This window comes from Trachurus trachurus (genome assembly GCF_905171665.1).
Source record: "Trachurus trachurus genome assembly, chromosome: 15".
Classification (NCBI taxonomy): Eukaryota; Metazoa; Chordata; class Actinopteri; order Carangiformes; family Carangidae; genus Trachurus; species Trachurus trachurus.
Genome location: NC_139906.1, coordinates 9180066 through 9196079, shown reverse-complemented (window position 1 = coordinate 9196079; position 16014 = coordinate 9180066).

Below are 16014 nucleotides of genomic sequence, written 5' to 3'. Positions count from 1 at the left end.
CAAAAAGTAACAGGCACAAGTGAGACAGGAAGAGACAGAGTAACTGTATGAGTATGTACAGTACGTGCATGAACAGACGATACTGACAAACACAATCATGATGAAACCGGATATATCGCCACAACTGTTTTAATGACGACAAACTGTGCGAGTGCTGATGGTGCGTGTGACTGTGTGTTTCTGTGCTTGTGTGTTGTGGAGAGATGGTCTCAAGTACTGTGAAGAAAAAAAAAAAAAAAAAAAAACGCCTCTCGTTTTGCCGCCACCCCGCGTGGGACGGGATTCGCTTTGGTATTTGCAGGTCTTTCAGACCCTCGCTCTCTCCCAGCCTGTAGAAAATGCTGAGTTAAGACTCTTTGTTTGATGACGTGAACGGTTTTGAACATCACTGAGGTTAGAAATGTAAATACAAAGAGCTGAACATACATTACAGCTCCACTACTTTCCTTCTGAATGTCTTGGTTACGCCATGCGCTCCTGAACGGGCCCTCTTCTTTCTGTTGCTTTATACTGTAGATGTAAACGATTTAAGGTCTAATTTGAATCAAGAAAGGGGTTAGTGTTGCTTTTACCTTTAATAAGGCCACGTCTGAGAGGACACAATGGCCACTCTACCGTTTAAAACTGTTAGAGAAACTACTATCATTGCATAAATATCTAGGTTACTCTTACGTGTGTTTGTGTTGTTGTTTTTTTTAAACCGTGGAAATCTGTTACCTGGTTTTCCACCGATGAGATTGCCACCGTCACGTGTCAATCGTAACTTTGCAATAGAGTTTGAAGAAGAAGAAAAAACCATAGGTACCGCCCTCAGTGAAACCTCATGTCTGTTAACTGCCTCTGTCATCGTTTATCTCACTTTGATGATGCAGCTTTCCCCATTGGTTCACTCGACAGCTTCAGTTATTCTCCCTGTGTGTCTTAAGCAACCCCCCACCGCCACCCCGCCCCACCCCTGGCTGGTCAGTGGACCAATCAAAATCCTCAAGGGCTTTGTTAAAAAAAAAAAAAGAAAAAGAAAAAAAAGAGACGACCACTACTCCCTAAACCTGACCCTTGATTTATGATTCTTCACATAGGTTGGTCCTTAGGGGGCTCTTTAACAGGGATTTGTATTCCTTAACCTTATTCATCACTTGCGTAGTTGTTAGTGTGGCTCTAAAAAGAAAAAAAATAATGGATGAAATAAAAGTTTAACAGCTTCATTTAGTCTCCAGAGTTGCTCAAATATTGGAAAAAGCAGACAAGGCTTCAACGTTCGTCGGTGGGAGTCTTTCCCAGTTGATTACGAAGACTGCTTATAAATTGCAGTCAGCCTTATTCCAAATTAAATCATACCCACTATGTTCTTTTCCCAGGCCACCCCCGCTCATTGCTATGCTTAAACATACAAACCTTCAGTCATGTGGATCATGAAGGCCTTAGCCCAAAGGAAGCAATGAACATCTGACTTCATATTATGCCTTTATTCAAGGGCACGTGTTTTCTCTTGAGTAAAGTCTCATAATGTAATCTGCACGATTCACTGCTTCACGTCGGCCTTGAAAACTCAACTTTTTTTACTTCGGCAGCCAGTTTTCATTCTTATCCTTTGAGCCATCTGATGACAGAAAGGTTTAAAGGTATTTGTAGTTGGTGGGGAAGCAGTTTTACTAACAGATAGGGGCAAAGACCGTTGTACTACAGTGGTTCTGTAGGGACTTTTCACATTTGGTACATCTAATCTTAAACAGCCAGACTCTGTTTATCGAGCCCACAAAGGTTTGGAGTCGATTTTTCAAATTTAAATCTTTCATACAAGCCATTCAGTTGGCTGTATGTTGGAAAACACCCGCCTCCATAAACTACACCTCTTGCAATGTTAGTGCTATCTGGGTCATTTGGCTACTCTAAGCATTTTCTTATCCAGCTATATGCAACTTCATCCGCAAATGGAGTTGATTTCAAATTTGCAACATCACTTGGACTTTTTATGGTGTAGTAATTTTGTCCATGTTGGGGTGTGTAGAAATAATGAGTCTATTATCGCCTCATTATTTCAGTGTGCTAATTAGCATCGTCTATGAGCCCAGTGAGCTGGTAATTAGCAGCGCAGCCATGGTGAGTTGCCCTGGTGAAAAGTTAATCATCTTTGTGATAGCAGAGAGCCTGGGTTCAGCCCAAAGTGAAACTCAGTTTATGATACAGACCCACGCTGGGCTCTACCAATAAATCCTCTGTAGAGTCGCTTTATTGTTTTGAGGTGTTGTTTGCCCTCCTCTAACTGAATTTGGGGTTTGTGTGCATGATGGGACAGAGGCACAATATGACTGGATTTGTTTCCAACCAAAAAGATAAATGTGGACATGGTTCAGCTACAAAACGTAATCTCAAGCAACAGCCAAGCATCTTTGAAACCCCCTGTTAAGCACTAGGGAAGCTAGTAAACAAGTAGGAGCACGGACACAATCAACACCACAAATTTAAACTTTAAAATCACATTAAACTGCAAATGCATCAGACTGACAAACTGACATTCTCAGGCACAAACTGCTGGGAATCTTTTCTCACGATCCAGTCATTAACAGACATAAAATATAAATATCTCCTTAGAAATGAGAAACGTTAAAGTGTCCTGACATGTGTGTAGAGAATAAATCTACAAGCCTATCTCGACTGTCAGAGAAGTTTACACTTCAGACTGTTAACTATTTTACTCATTCAGCCAAAACCACAGACATCTCAACGTACACAAAAACTTACTGTACATGTAGGCGTAAAGGTCTGTAGTTTGTTAAATGGCACTATACTGTATGCATCGGAATTGGCCAGAATTTTCCTGCTGATGTTGTGTTTTTTACTTGATGTGTAATATAATAATTAGTATCTTAAATGTCATCTGTAAAGTACGTAGTCTGGGCTTAGACGTAATCCATTTTAAAAACTTGGCAACAATCTTGTCACAGACAGCTTTCAACCCCCCCTGTGAGAGAGTAGAGCTGAGCGGAGCCCTGGATTGGATGAGTTTGGCAAATCTCGAGTATCTTGAAGATAAGAAATATAGAAAATTCACCAAAAGATGCACTTGGAGTACAAAACCACCCCATGATGATGATGATAGAACCGGGACAACAAGGTCCAGCAACACCTATATGTGGCCAAACTCCCTATTCAGCTCTGTTGCTGCAGACTTTTGCACCAACACTGAACATTTTTGGAATAACTCAGTATAAACGCTATAATTAAATTGCCCTCTGACAGCCAAAATGAAGGATAATATGGGATGTCAGAACGCTTGCATTTGCCAAACTCTGCACAATGTACGGCTCTCCATTAGAGTAGCTGTTCTCAAGTGAAGGCCTTGGAGTGGCAGTTTACCCCTGTTTTGCCAAAGGGAAATCTTTCTAATGGAAAACTTAATATTTGCAGTTCAACCTGTAAAGGGTTTTGTAACCAATGGATCTTTCTTAAAAACACCAAATATTCTTCATATTTCATATTTCACCACTCTGAAAAGAGACAAAAGACGCCTTGATGTTGTTTTAACTCTTAACTCAAATCTTTCTATTTAAATTTGTATGCATTTGTCTCTTCACTGGCATGGAGCTGAAGGTTTATACACTGTAAAAATAAAAATTAAAAAAAAGTTATGCTAGCTTGCGCAAAAAAAAGAAACAATAATTAACATTGTAGAAGCTGTTTGTATCACTTTTTGAGTAGCTCCAACAGGGTATGAATTATCTTTGATTGACCTAAATCATGTTGGATTTACTTAAAAATGTGCCTAATTTGTCCGAGTGAACTAGATTAAAAGCTTGCAGTAACGTAGTTGTTTGCATTAAGTTAGCTTGCTGCACAAATTTTTCCAGAGGCTAACATTTTTCATTTATGAGACGTAGTTCTTTTGCTACTTCCAGCTTCTCTGCACCGCCTCTCTCTTTCTCTCTCTGTGTTATCTACCTTGACTTTAACGCTAGTATGACGTGAAGCTAATGGCAGATTAACGACAGCCGCAGCGTTCGGGCCGAGGTGGGAAGCTAAAGGCGGCTAACGGAAGGTTAGCTGTGATTAGCCACGATTGTAAGGACTCGACCAGGTTCTCTTCAGAAGTGACCCGTCCAGCCAGAGAACCAATAAATGCACTTGAATTTAGCTTCCTGCCTTAGTTTTGGACTGTTGAGGTTTGAAGGGTCAAATGTCAGCCAGGCCATCACTGTACATACGGTATAATACTAAGAGCAAGCAAGGAGTAGAAAAACGAGCTGTAGAAGAAGTAGGTTTTTGTTTTTATTCTTCTGTGCTGGGGTTCGAAGAAGCGTGCAGGGTTTGAAATGAGGGAGAAGCATTGCACTGGTTCTTTTCGGCTACTATGTTGTTTCGTTAACACAGTTGCTTCTGATGTAAACAACAACAGAGGTTTTGTTTTGTTCTGTTTTGTTTTTTGACTGATGTACACAATGATAATGTTGTACCTGATGTAAAAAAAAAAAAAAAAAAGGATAAAAATACAAAGGTGTTGAATCAGTTGTGTACCATTAACAACGTCGCTTCTAATGTAACAATTGATGATGCGTTTCCGTTGCCTCGTTCACTTCTTAACTGAACTGTCTGAGACTGAGGAATACACAAATGCAACACCAAACGGACAAACAAACAAGCAAACATACAAACAAAATGCAAGGAAGGACTAAACAGCCCTGTTGGTACAAGCTGAGGAAGAAGAAAGGAACACAAAAAAAACATTACCAGAGCTATTCTCCACCCTTAAAGTAACGTTCAACAGGTACTACAATGTAAAAGGACGATGATTTAAAAAAAAAAAAAAAAAAAAGAGGAAGGAGGAGAAGGAAGACAAGGAGGAAGAAGATGAATATTAAAGAAAAAAAACATGAAGTTACAGCCATACATTGATTTCTGGGCCAGTGAGACTGAAATGGACTTCTCCTGCCCAGCATGTGTATTGTTATGGTGTCTATCTGTCCCGCTGTGTCTCCCCCCACCCTCCACCCTCCACCCTCCACCCCACCCCTCCACTCTTTCTCTGTCTTTCTTTCTCAGTCCCTCTGCTGCCAAAGTAACCAAAAACAGGCAGTGATCTTTTTTTATTGTTATAATTATTATTATTATTATTATTAGTCTGTCTTTTCTTCCCAGATCCCCCCCCCAACCCTTCTTACCCTCCGTCTCCCTATGCCATGTTTTCCATATTTTGGAATGTCAATGTGCTACTTGTTGATACTGTGCATGAATGATAACATGTCTGTATATAGTTATAGAGAATCGTATCCCATTACCCTGGTGTTGACAAAAAAAATGGTTTGAATGTTGTACAGATTCAGGTTTTTTTTTTGTTCATCTTTTATTCTGTTCAGTTCCTCTTTTTTTAAATGTACGTAGATCTTAACAACAGTATGTTTTTAATTTAAACAAGGATGACGATCGATGACGTCTTCTGTTTTGTAGTAACTTGCACATGACTGATTAATTAATTAAGTTTTTTTGTTTTGTTTTTGTTATTGGTAATGTTGAAAAGGCAATATCTGCTGTTATTGAATGAGAGATGAGATCTTAAAGAAGTTATGTATCTTAAATAAATAATCTATACGGAAGTTGCATGGGTTATTTGTACAAAAAAAAAAAGACACTGCTTGCTACTTCTAATACCGTGGCTGTATTCTCTGACAGAGGGTGAGGAATACTGTATGTACATCTAAAGGTTATTTTGTCATTAAAGAAATAATAATAATATTGTGTATATACTGTACAGTGTTATAAGTGAGGTGGACTGTATGGCCATCACACTAACCATAGAGAATTAATTCTACATATTTATTTAAAGGAAAACACTCACTACACTCAAGAATGACATATATTGCCTTTTTGGAGGAGTTGTAGTTTGCTTGAAGCTTGTTTCCCTTTCTTTCTGCCTCGCTCTTTCTTCTCAATCAATCATCCGTTAATTTCATCTGTCTCTTATTCCATCCATCTCTTTCCCTATGGGCTTTTTAATTTTCTATCGGAGGGGCGTTTTCAGATCTTTCTCTGTCGATCTTTTCTCTGTTTGATTCCGCCACTGACTCAACAGTATCTCCACACCTGCTTTGTATTCATCTGTTATTTCCAATCCATCCTCCTCTTACATCCATATCCATCCATAGTTTAAATATAACTGCCCGTGTCACCATCTGTCTGACTCTCTCCAAGGATCATTTGTCTGTACTTCACTCTTCCATCTGTCTGACTCAGAACCGTCTGTCACTTTTCTTACTAAATCGCTTTCTTTTCATCTTAATCCTTCCTTTGCCACTCTTTCCTTCCTTCCTTCCATCCATCCATCCACCCCTCCTTTCTTACTTTCTCTCTTTCTTTCCTTCTCTTCGCTCTCAAAGGGTGTAGTTGGGAACTTCATATTTTGTCGATATGATTTGGTGTGTTTTTTAAAATGGAACAATAACCACAACAGTTATAATGTTGGTAATAATGAAGATAACTTCTCTTTTTGTTTTGCCACTGTCCTCTGTGTGCGTGTGAGTGTGTTAATTTTTTTGTTTTTGTTTTTTTAATTGATTTTTTTTCTTCTTTTTTTGTTGAACACCAACTGATAGGAGGAAAGTTGTATGTGTGTTGCCACTAACTGTGACTGCTCTCCATGGTACATGGTACTTCTGATAAAAACCAATAAAATAAAGTTTGGGATACCCTGTTTCAGAGACCCCTACGAGTCCACCTCCTCTTTTTTCAGTCTCTCTGTGTGTTTGTGCTTGTGTGTGACATCTAATTTGTACTGAAAAGCTTTAATATGAAAGCTTAATTATCATGCAAATTTCCATTAGAGGGACATTTTTATTCAGGGGGAAAGTGGATGAGAGAAGCAACCAGCTCTCGTCTCATCTCACCCGCAGCCTCCTTCACAAACAAGCATCCATTCTTCTTTGTATGTTCAGCCCGTCGATGGTGAAAACGACATTTGTCTGAATAAGCTGACATGTCATTAACGGACTCATCTGACTGTCATTTATGTCAGAGATGTACGCGCCGGCTGCTTCACTGCTGATTAATTCGCTCTGTGTTTTCCTGTGAAAAAGGAGTGAATGTGTATTGTCTGTGTGTGTGTTTTTTTTTTCTTCTACTTTCCCCTTCGACACATAGCCTCACTCTATGTTCACTGATTTTCTTTGACGGAGGAAATTAGGAGATATGAAATATTAATTTGTATTTAAAGAAAAGCTCATTTTAACCTACTACAGGATAGAACATTGGGTTTGACTAATGGACTAATTAAATCTGCTTTTTGCATGGAAGTGGATTCAAATGAATTCGACAGGGAACAATGAAGTTCTCACTTGCTGTAACTGCTTTAGTTTCGAACAGCTCCATTTGGGTTATTTAGCTTGTCACATTTTTGTTGATCCAGGCATAAACCAACTCCAATTTTACCACATTTTTGTGATCTTAATCCTCTCTTTTACTTACTTTACTTCTCTGCTTCTCTCAGGGACATAACATGCAAGGTCCAATCTCACAGACGACATTTTGTCATGTCGCATACAACATGCTGTAAATAATGAAATTAAAAATGGCTGAATTCCATTGAGATCCTTCAGCCTCAGGCTCCTGAAGGCCTTTTCATTCATGCTTCAATGTCAGCAGCTCATTCATCACTGTGTGCTGTGTGTTCACGGTGTTTGGTGTTAGCGGTTCATGCACATCTGCAGTGCATCTTTTAAAGGGGACATATTATGGAAATATCACTTTTTGAAGGCTCTTTAACATATATTTGGGTGTTTGTCTCGCCTTCCGGTCCCCAAAATGTGAGAATTGACAAAACAATCTGTAATGTGCAGGCTCCCTAGGTTGAAATGCACGTGGTTTTACAAGCTTTTCCCTTAGTTGTCTTCCAGTGATGTAACTTGGTTTCGAATTTGCATAATACCACCCCTACCTGGGGCCGGTAGAAGGGGCAGGGCGGGGCAAGCAGTGGTTCATTTGCATTTAAAGGGGCAGGCACTGCAGTCATTCTGAACAGGGCTGTTTTGAGAGTATGAAAAGAGATGTAGCCTAATGTTTGATCCTTGGGGTATTTTGACCAAAGCATGTCACAGACATCTGTGAACTATTTTAATTTGTGGAAAGGGGGCATAATATGTCTCCTTTAAAACTTGGCACCTCTAACTATTATCATGTTCATACCGATTCTGTTACCTGATGTAGCTCCCTTTTTATTTATATATTTTGGACCATGTACAATATTAAGCATGGATGTTATCAATTAATGCATCATACCAGGGTTAGCGATAAGATAATTTCCATCTGCAGTCACTTTGGCAGATCACATACAAAACATAACATAAATCTCTATAACACAAAAGAGTACGTACGACTTTGTTAGACTACATAGTTTAATTTTAAAGCTGCAGTTTGTGCTGCAGTTTCTGATCAGGACTGCTCTTACACAAAGAGCCGACTGCCCAAAGCCAGCACGATGAAACAATATGAAACAATCTCTTGCTGAAGCTATTTTAGTGTATTTTATGGACTCTACTGAGCAGAAATGAACAGGGTCTCGTAGTGGAGGTGAGGCCAAATCGTTTCAGAGTTCTCTAAAACTGAGAAGATGGATGTCTCTCCGATATCCGACAGTGATGTTATTGCATTGATCCTTCCTCGACCACCCAAACCTCCTTTGTGCTATATTTGTTGCTATTGTTGACTAAGATTGAATATCCATTTATGTGGTTAAAAGGTGATTGGTTCTCGCTGCTGCCTCCAATACACATCCTCTAATGCGCTACAATTAGCCGACCAACTGGACCGTGCTGAGGATGAATCGTTCACCTTTCCAGGTGCGACACTTCTAGTCAACCTCCCCGGTGAAGTGGAGCATCAACGTATACAGTTTTGGCTGTGAAAATTACAGCCTGCAAAGCTTTTAAACAAAATGTAAATGGTGTGTCGTATGGATAGAAAGTTGCACGCCGTCATATAACATCTGACTGATGGATGAGCCGTGTTTGCCGCTGCTCCTCCTCCCATGCTGCCACTGTGATGGATCGAGCCCATTCACCGTGCAGAGTGATGGATTCTTCCTATTACAATTAAATTCTGTTCCTGTACAGTGAAGACTTTCCTTTAATATCATTTTAAACAAGTTTTTCTTATATTTCTATATCTCATGTGCAAGAGTTTGTGGTTAGATGTTATTTTTTTATGCTTGCGAATGCACATGTCTGAATGAGTCAGCAAAAGAGACTTTTTTGCGCAGCATGCTTTATGCCGTTCACTTGGTTTATGCTCCTGTGTACAGGTGTTTACCTTGACTCTTTTCCATCACCTGCACTCCACTGTGTCTGTCTAAAAACTCATTACGCTGTCACATTTGATTTCCAGACAGGTGAGCGCGTGGGCGGCCTCTTCCTCTATAGCCGGGAAATCAGCAGTGAATTTATGTGTGTGCGAGCGAGTGAGCGCCACGGTTTGCTCCTGAATGCTGAATAAAGCCAGAACTGTCAGAAAGTCTGCATCGGCTGTCAAATCATACACAACCACTTAGTGAGAGACAACAGGGCCGGCCTTGATTTCCTGTCCACTGCTCACTTTGCTTTGTTTCAGACGCCTGTCAGTGCTCAACCGAAGCCTGTAAAACAGTTCAGTGAGAAGACACATGCAGAGCTGAAGTAGCATAATAGACAAACTTTTGACCCGCGCCTTGTACTTCCTGTTGAAACATTGCTCGTATTTACATTAAGAGGCAAAAACGAAACGCCTGCGTTGAAGATAACAAGGAGAATACTGATATGTTCGTGCCCTTTCTTTGACAACATTTCAAACGTTTTCGTAGCGGTGATAACACAGAAGCATTTCTCCCCCCTCCGGGCTGACTAACCATTTATCACTTTTTGTCACATTGAAAAGAAATGATGGTTGTTGTTTTTTAATCCCCCCCCCTCGAGATGTTTGAATACTGTGTGTTTATTGCTGTTTTCCTTCATCTCCTGTAAAGCATTAGCTTGTTGTTGTTTCAAGACAAAATGTTCAGGTGAGACAATGTAAGCCTTTATCTGGGGTTTTTTTTCTTCCCCTGTTTGATGTTCCTATACAGCTCTTCGCTATAACTTCACTGAACACAGGTCTGATCAACCAGATTAATTGAAACCCTCCGGTGTGGATGTGTGGGGCCTTTAAACGAAGGATTAACAATAATCTCATCTCAGTGTGTTCAGCTCATACGTTGCCCAGGACGTGTTTGCCCTTGTTGAGCCCATAGACTGGAAACAGTGATGTAACACACAGTGATGGAAAGTGCTTCTCTTCTGTATGTGAGCTGATTTAATTTATCTTATTTGTCTTCATGTGTGTCTGTTTGTTTATGTATTTGTCTACCTATATGCTGCACAAGATTAATGTCACCTCTCTCTTGCTCTCATTTCTCCTTGTGGGCTTTATACGTGGGGACGTTGCCCAGAATGCAACAAGGAAAATGCACATCGGCTCTTTAGGCTTCAATGTGTCAAACTAACGTTGTTTTACTGTCTAGACATTAATTTGGTCCACATGTCACCTTCATATATTTCTTTAGTATTTGTGCTTTTTTTTCTGTCTGTGAGTCAGGCATTATTCTGTCCTGTCTCGGAGGTCGCGGATGACAGCTCGGCCAGCGCTGGAATAGCAATAATTTTACCAGACTATTAGTCACAAACCCCGTCATAGAAATATAGGGTTAGTCAAACAGCAGGAGTGGTCTGCTTTGTATGTAAGTTAGATCAGTAGTGGTTACAAGGAAGTAATGAATTATTAAACACAGAGGTAGGCAGAGTGAATGTAGATGAAAGAAAACCTTAAACTTAAGTCATATTTCATCACATATGAAGATATAAGTTTATAACATATACAAAAAACAACAGTAAAACTATTATTTCTATATCATGACAGGCGTCAAATATATATGTTAATAACACCATGTAATCAAAATTAGATATATAGTATTTAATTAATGTATGCAAATTTATTAGGCCCGACTCAGACATTTAGAGGTCACTGTTTACAATACTAACATATATTGACAGTCAATCAATAATAGGTTCCATATATAATTCATATATTTTATATGTACATAATTATAATATAGAGAACTGTGTAAATGTATTATATAAGTGAAACATGCTGGGACTGGATGGATGGATGGATGGATGGATGGATGGATGGATGGATGGATGGATGGATGGATGGATGGATGGATGGATGGATGGATGGATGGATGGATGGATGGATGGATGGATGGATGGATGGATGGATGGATGGATGGATGGATGGATGGATGGATAGTTCTCCTTGATTATGGAACATTTTCCAAAACATGGTGGTCGTTGCCAGTGGCATTTTCCTGAATTGATTATTCTCTTGCTGTGTGTGTGTGTGTGTGTGTGTGTGTGTGTGTGTGTGTGTGTGTGTGTGTGTGTGTGTGTGTGTGTGTGTGTGTGTGTGTGTGTGTGTGTGTGTGTGTGTGTGTGTGTGTGTGTGTGTGTGTGTGTGTGTGTCTTGACATCTTTCCTTGACATGCCTCGTGTTCTTCACAGATTCTAGTTCGTACCTTCCTGCCTCCAGCCCTGCTGTCCCACATCCAGCAGATCAAATGGCATTTATGTGGAAGAAATGTCAAGCCTGCTGAAAGGAAGGGGAAGAGGGGGGGGGGGGGGGGGGGGGGGTTCTGGATGTCTGGGGCGGGCCAGGGGAGTTAGTGTTCAGTAATGGGACTGTCACTTCTCCCTCATGGTACCAAAGGTTCAGGTTGAACACACACACACACACAAACACACACATGCACACATTAGACCGTTCATATGCCATACGCACTGGTGCTGTATGTTGCGCTGCTTGTGTAGTACGATCACGGCTGTGTGTGTGTGTGTGTGTGTGTGTGTGTGTGTGTGTGTGTGTGTGTGTGTGTGTGTGTGTGTGTGTGTGTGTGTGTGTGAGAGAGAGAGAGAGAGAGAGAGAGAGAGAGAGAGAGAGAGAGAGAGTGCATGTGTGTGTGTAGCCAGCCATGTTAGAGCAGGTGTTTCACACACATGGAATGGATTGAAATTAAATGTCAGGAAAATACCAGAGCATGAACTCTCCGAGATCAGTGTGTTTGTGTGTATTCATGTTTGTGTGTGTGTGTGTGTGTGTGTCTTGCAACTATAAATTCAACGTGTCTTTTTTTCCAGATTATATTAATGCATGATGTTTAATGGAGGAAACACGTAGGTGTATAATTTGTGTGTGTGTGTGTTGTGCATAAGGGAGCAGCAAATTGGATTTTTAAATCTACTTAAACAATAATTCACTCTTGTATAGGTTTTATTTTTAGGACCAGTGGGTCGATATAATACACTAAAATATATTTAATATAAAGCAATTATAGTTCCCATAATTGACATAAATGATGCTGTTCAAGCATGATGAGTACATATATATTATTATACTTATCTTTTACCGTGAAGCTGTTGAAAAACCTCACGGATGTAGATTATTGAAATTATTTTGACACTTGTTTTATTTTCTTCCTTTATTTCTGTAGACAGACGAATAATCCTGACTTTATGTAATTGGCCTGATGATCTATTTCAGGCAAGCTCCACGTCAGCGAATGTTAATTTTCCTTTAGTGAAATGAACTGAATCTGAGTCAGTACCTGACTTTACAATAATATAGAGTATTTATAGAATCTGCAGTTGGCTGTAACGTCAGTATTGTACTTAAACACTATTCAGCTCTCAAAGCTGCACTTGCCACTATGTCTTCATAATGATGATGATGATGGATGAGAAGAATATGAATTATGTGGTGTTGAATCCACAGAGATCCAGAGCTTTGTCGTTCCAGTCATCTCAAAAGCGGATACCACTTCACATGTATTTCTAGCTCGCTCCATTGTTCCCGAGTGGACAAAAAAAAAAATCTAATGAATGCAGTTTAAAAAGCCCTGAAGAGATATTTTGTCGATCAGCCAGTGAGTGATGGCATCTGACATGAACACAATGTTTTCTGTTTTGGTTTTTTCACATGGAGGCTTTTTGTTTCCCCACTTAGGATTTAACAACATTCGAATCACAGTCTGTTGGTGAGTTGTTTGGTTAATTGTTGTCTGTCACATGTGATCAAACCATTTGCACACAATGCTGGTGAAGCAGATTGATTAATAGGGGTTTATAGATCAATTTAAACCTCCTGTTGTCCTACTGGGTCAAGGGAAAGAAGAAGGAAGGATGGTGGGAAAGAAAGAAAGATGGCGGAAGAAAGAAAGAAAAGATCGGAAAGAAGGGGGGAGACAGGAAGGAAGGAAGGAAGGAAGGAAGGAAGGAAGGAAGGAAGGAAGATTGGAAAAGGAGAACAGATTGGTTCGGGGAAGGAAGAAGGAAGGATCAAGGCAAAGAAAGGAGCAAGGATGGTGGAAAGAACGAAGGGAGAAGGGAAGGAAAGAAGGATGGAGAAATAGAGGAACAAAGAAAGGAAAGGAGGGGAAGAAGGGAGAAAGAAAGGAAGGAAGGAAAGGAGAGAGAGAGAGGAGGAGGGAGTCTTCCATCCTTGTCCCACTTGTTCGTCGTCTTCCACCCTCTCTCTGGGCCGAAGTTGATGACTGAGTCCTCCTCTCTTCCACTTGCAGACACCCATAAACACACATACCAGTAGCTACACTGTGCACATACACACACTAACATGTGTAGTACTGACACAAACACACATACAGTACTAGTCCATACGCACACACACACATGCACGCACACTTTCGACAGTGGGTTACTCTGTGTCAGCGACTGTTCCCTGCTGAGAGGCTGTGGGCGGCTTGACGATGTCGAGTTACTGTGGCGATTTTCTGTTGCCGCGGCAACACTTTCGCAACAACCGACGACGACGACGACCACGGCAATGTGGAGTGGGGAGATGGGAAAATTAACACATCGACATGCTCTCAATTACACACACACACACACACACGGACGCATGCACGCATATACTGTAGATCCATACATGGAGGCTCTCGACAGCGTGAACAGGCCCTGAGGTAGTTAACCTGCTTTATGAGGACGTTCACAGCCTCCTGACCTTTTGACCTCCTGTCTGTGCATGTGTGGCTAATGGGTTAAATTATATCTGCCTCCAAATACAGTCGTAAATCTAGTTTTATGAGGCTTGAAATCTACCTCCCTACACCTGCCGGCTGCCTTAGATGGGGGATATCGCCTATTGCCTCTAGGATGGACGCTCTTCCAATATATCCATCCATAATAATAATAATAATACATTTTATTTGTTGGAGCCTTTCAAGAACCCAAGGTCACCTTACATGTAAGAAATGAGACAAAAACAAGAAACAAAAACAGATATAAATACAATAGCACATAGATGAATACATAAGAAAATACAGTGTGGCTAGAAACATAGATAAGGTGGATAAAATGGTTAGGGGACAGAGACAAATCCATCCATTTGTTTCTGCTTATCTAAGGTCAGGTCAAGGTGTCAGCAGGCCAGGCAGAGTAATCCAGACCTCCCTCCTCGCCTCAGTAACATTTTGCTTTTCCTTCTGGGGGCAGCCTGAGGTGTAACCAGGCCAGATGAGATGTATAATCTCTCCAGTGTACATGTGTTCAGGGTCTACCCTACCCCGCAGGCTGCTGCAGTACGTGACAGGAGTCTCCTCCACAGGGTGGATGGACGGACTCGGCCTCAGAGACGGGGCAAGGAGCGCCGACGTCCGCAGGGAGCTCAGAGTGGAGCTGCTGATGATGATCGGTCGTGTCAAAAGGAGCCGGTTGAGGTGGTTCTGGCATCTGGTTACGATGCCTCCTGGGCGGTTTTCCTTGGAGATCTTCCAGGCCACGTCCGAGTCCGACCTGTTGGATGCCTCGGGGTAGATCCAGATCCAGAACACGTGCAATACACTGTGTGTCTCTCTTTAGTTATCACTGCTGACCAGGTCTGTTTTGTTTATTTCTCTCAGCCCCGCATTTGTGCTGATGCTATTCAGTTCTTTTTCAATCAAAATGCATTGAACTGTTCTCTTTCTCAACGTGTTTATAAACACTATGAAAGAAACCTTTTACCTTGCAAATCATTTGATTTTAGTTTCTGAAAATAATGCACTCGCCGCTTCTAAAGATCAACAAAAAGTAGAGAGAGAGAGAATAAGAAAGAGAAGGAATAAAGAGTTTTATGCAAATGATTGCACTTCTAAATGCACTGCTATATAGTGCATGTGAATTGAATGTACGACTCCTGCATTACATTAAATAATAAAAGTCGTACTAATCTCATGGCCAGTGCGAGAAACGGAAAAACAGAGTGAGGGAGGAAGAGAATAAAGAGTGAGAGAGTAATAACACCAATCAGACAGCATTAGCTGAACAGAGACCAGTAATTGGAGCTGTGAAGTGTGACTCATCGACAGTTAGTGAGACCTGACACACACACACACACACACACACACACACAGAAAACCCATCAACCACTTGTACCACTCTCCCTCTTTCTTTCTGTACAGCCATGCGTATTATCCCCAACTCTAACTCACACACCCTCATTTTCACGTCTCCACATCTTTATCTCTCCCTAATCCAGACATACTGACACACATGCACATTACCCAACTCTTTCTCACACACTCATGCCAACACACCCACACACACACACACAAATACACACACACTCTCTCTCTCTCTCCCTCCTGGCTTGACATTCACGCAGCGCTGCCAGCCAACGCCACAAAAGAGCTCCTTCCTGTGCCGCTCGCCCACCTGCTGCATCCCTCACCGTAATATTGAGAGGGAAAAGCATCTTTTCAACCTCCCCGAGTGACAAAAACACTCAACGAAAAGTGCCATGTCTCCTGTGTGCACGTCACTCAAATTGCCCATGTTCTGAGCCTGTGTGTTCCCTTGGACTGCTTGTTATGCCGTGTGACCTTTTCCACATGAGTTTGGAGCCATGAGAGTGGCAGCCGTGTGATTCAAGTCCATATTTCTCCCAACTACATTCATTAACTGACACATTATC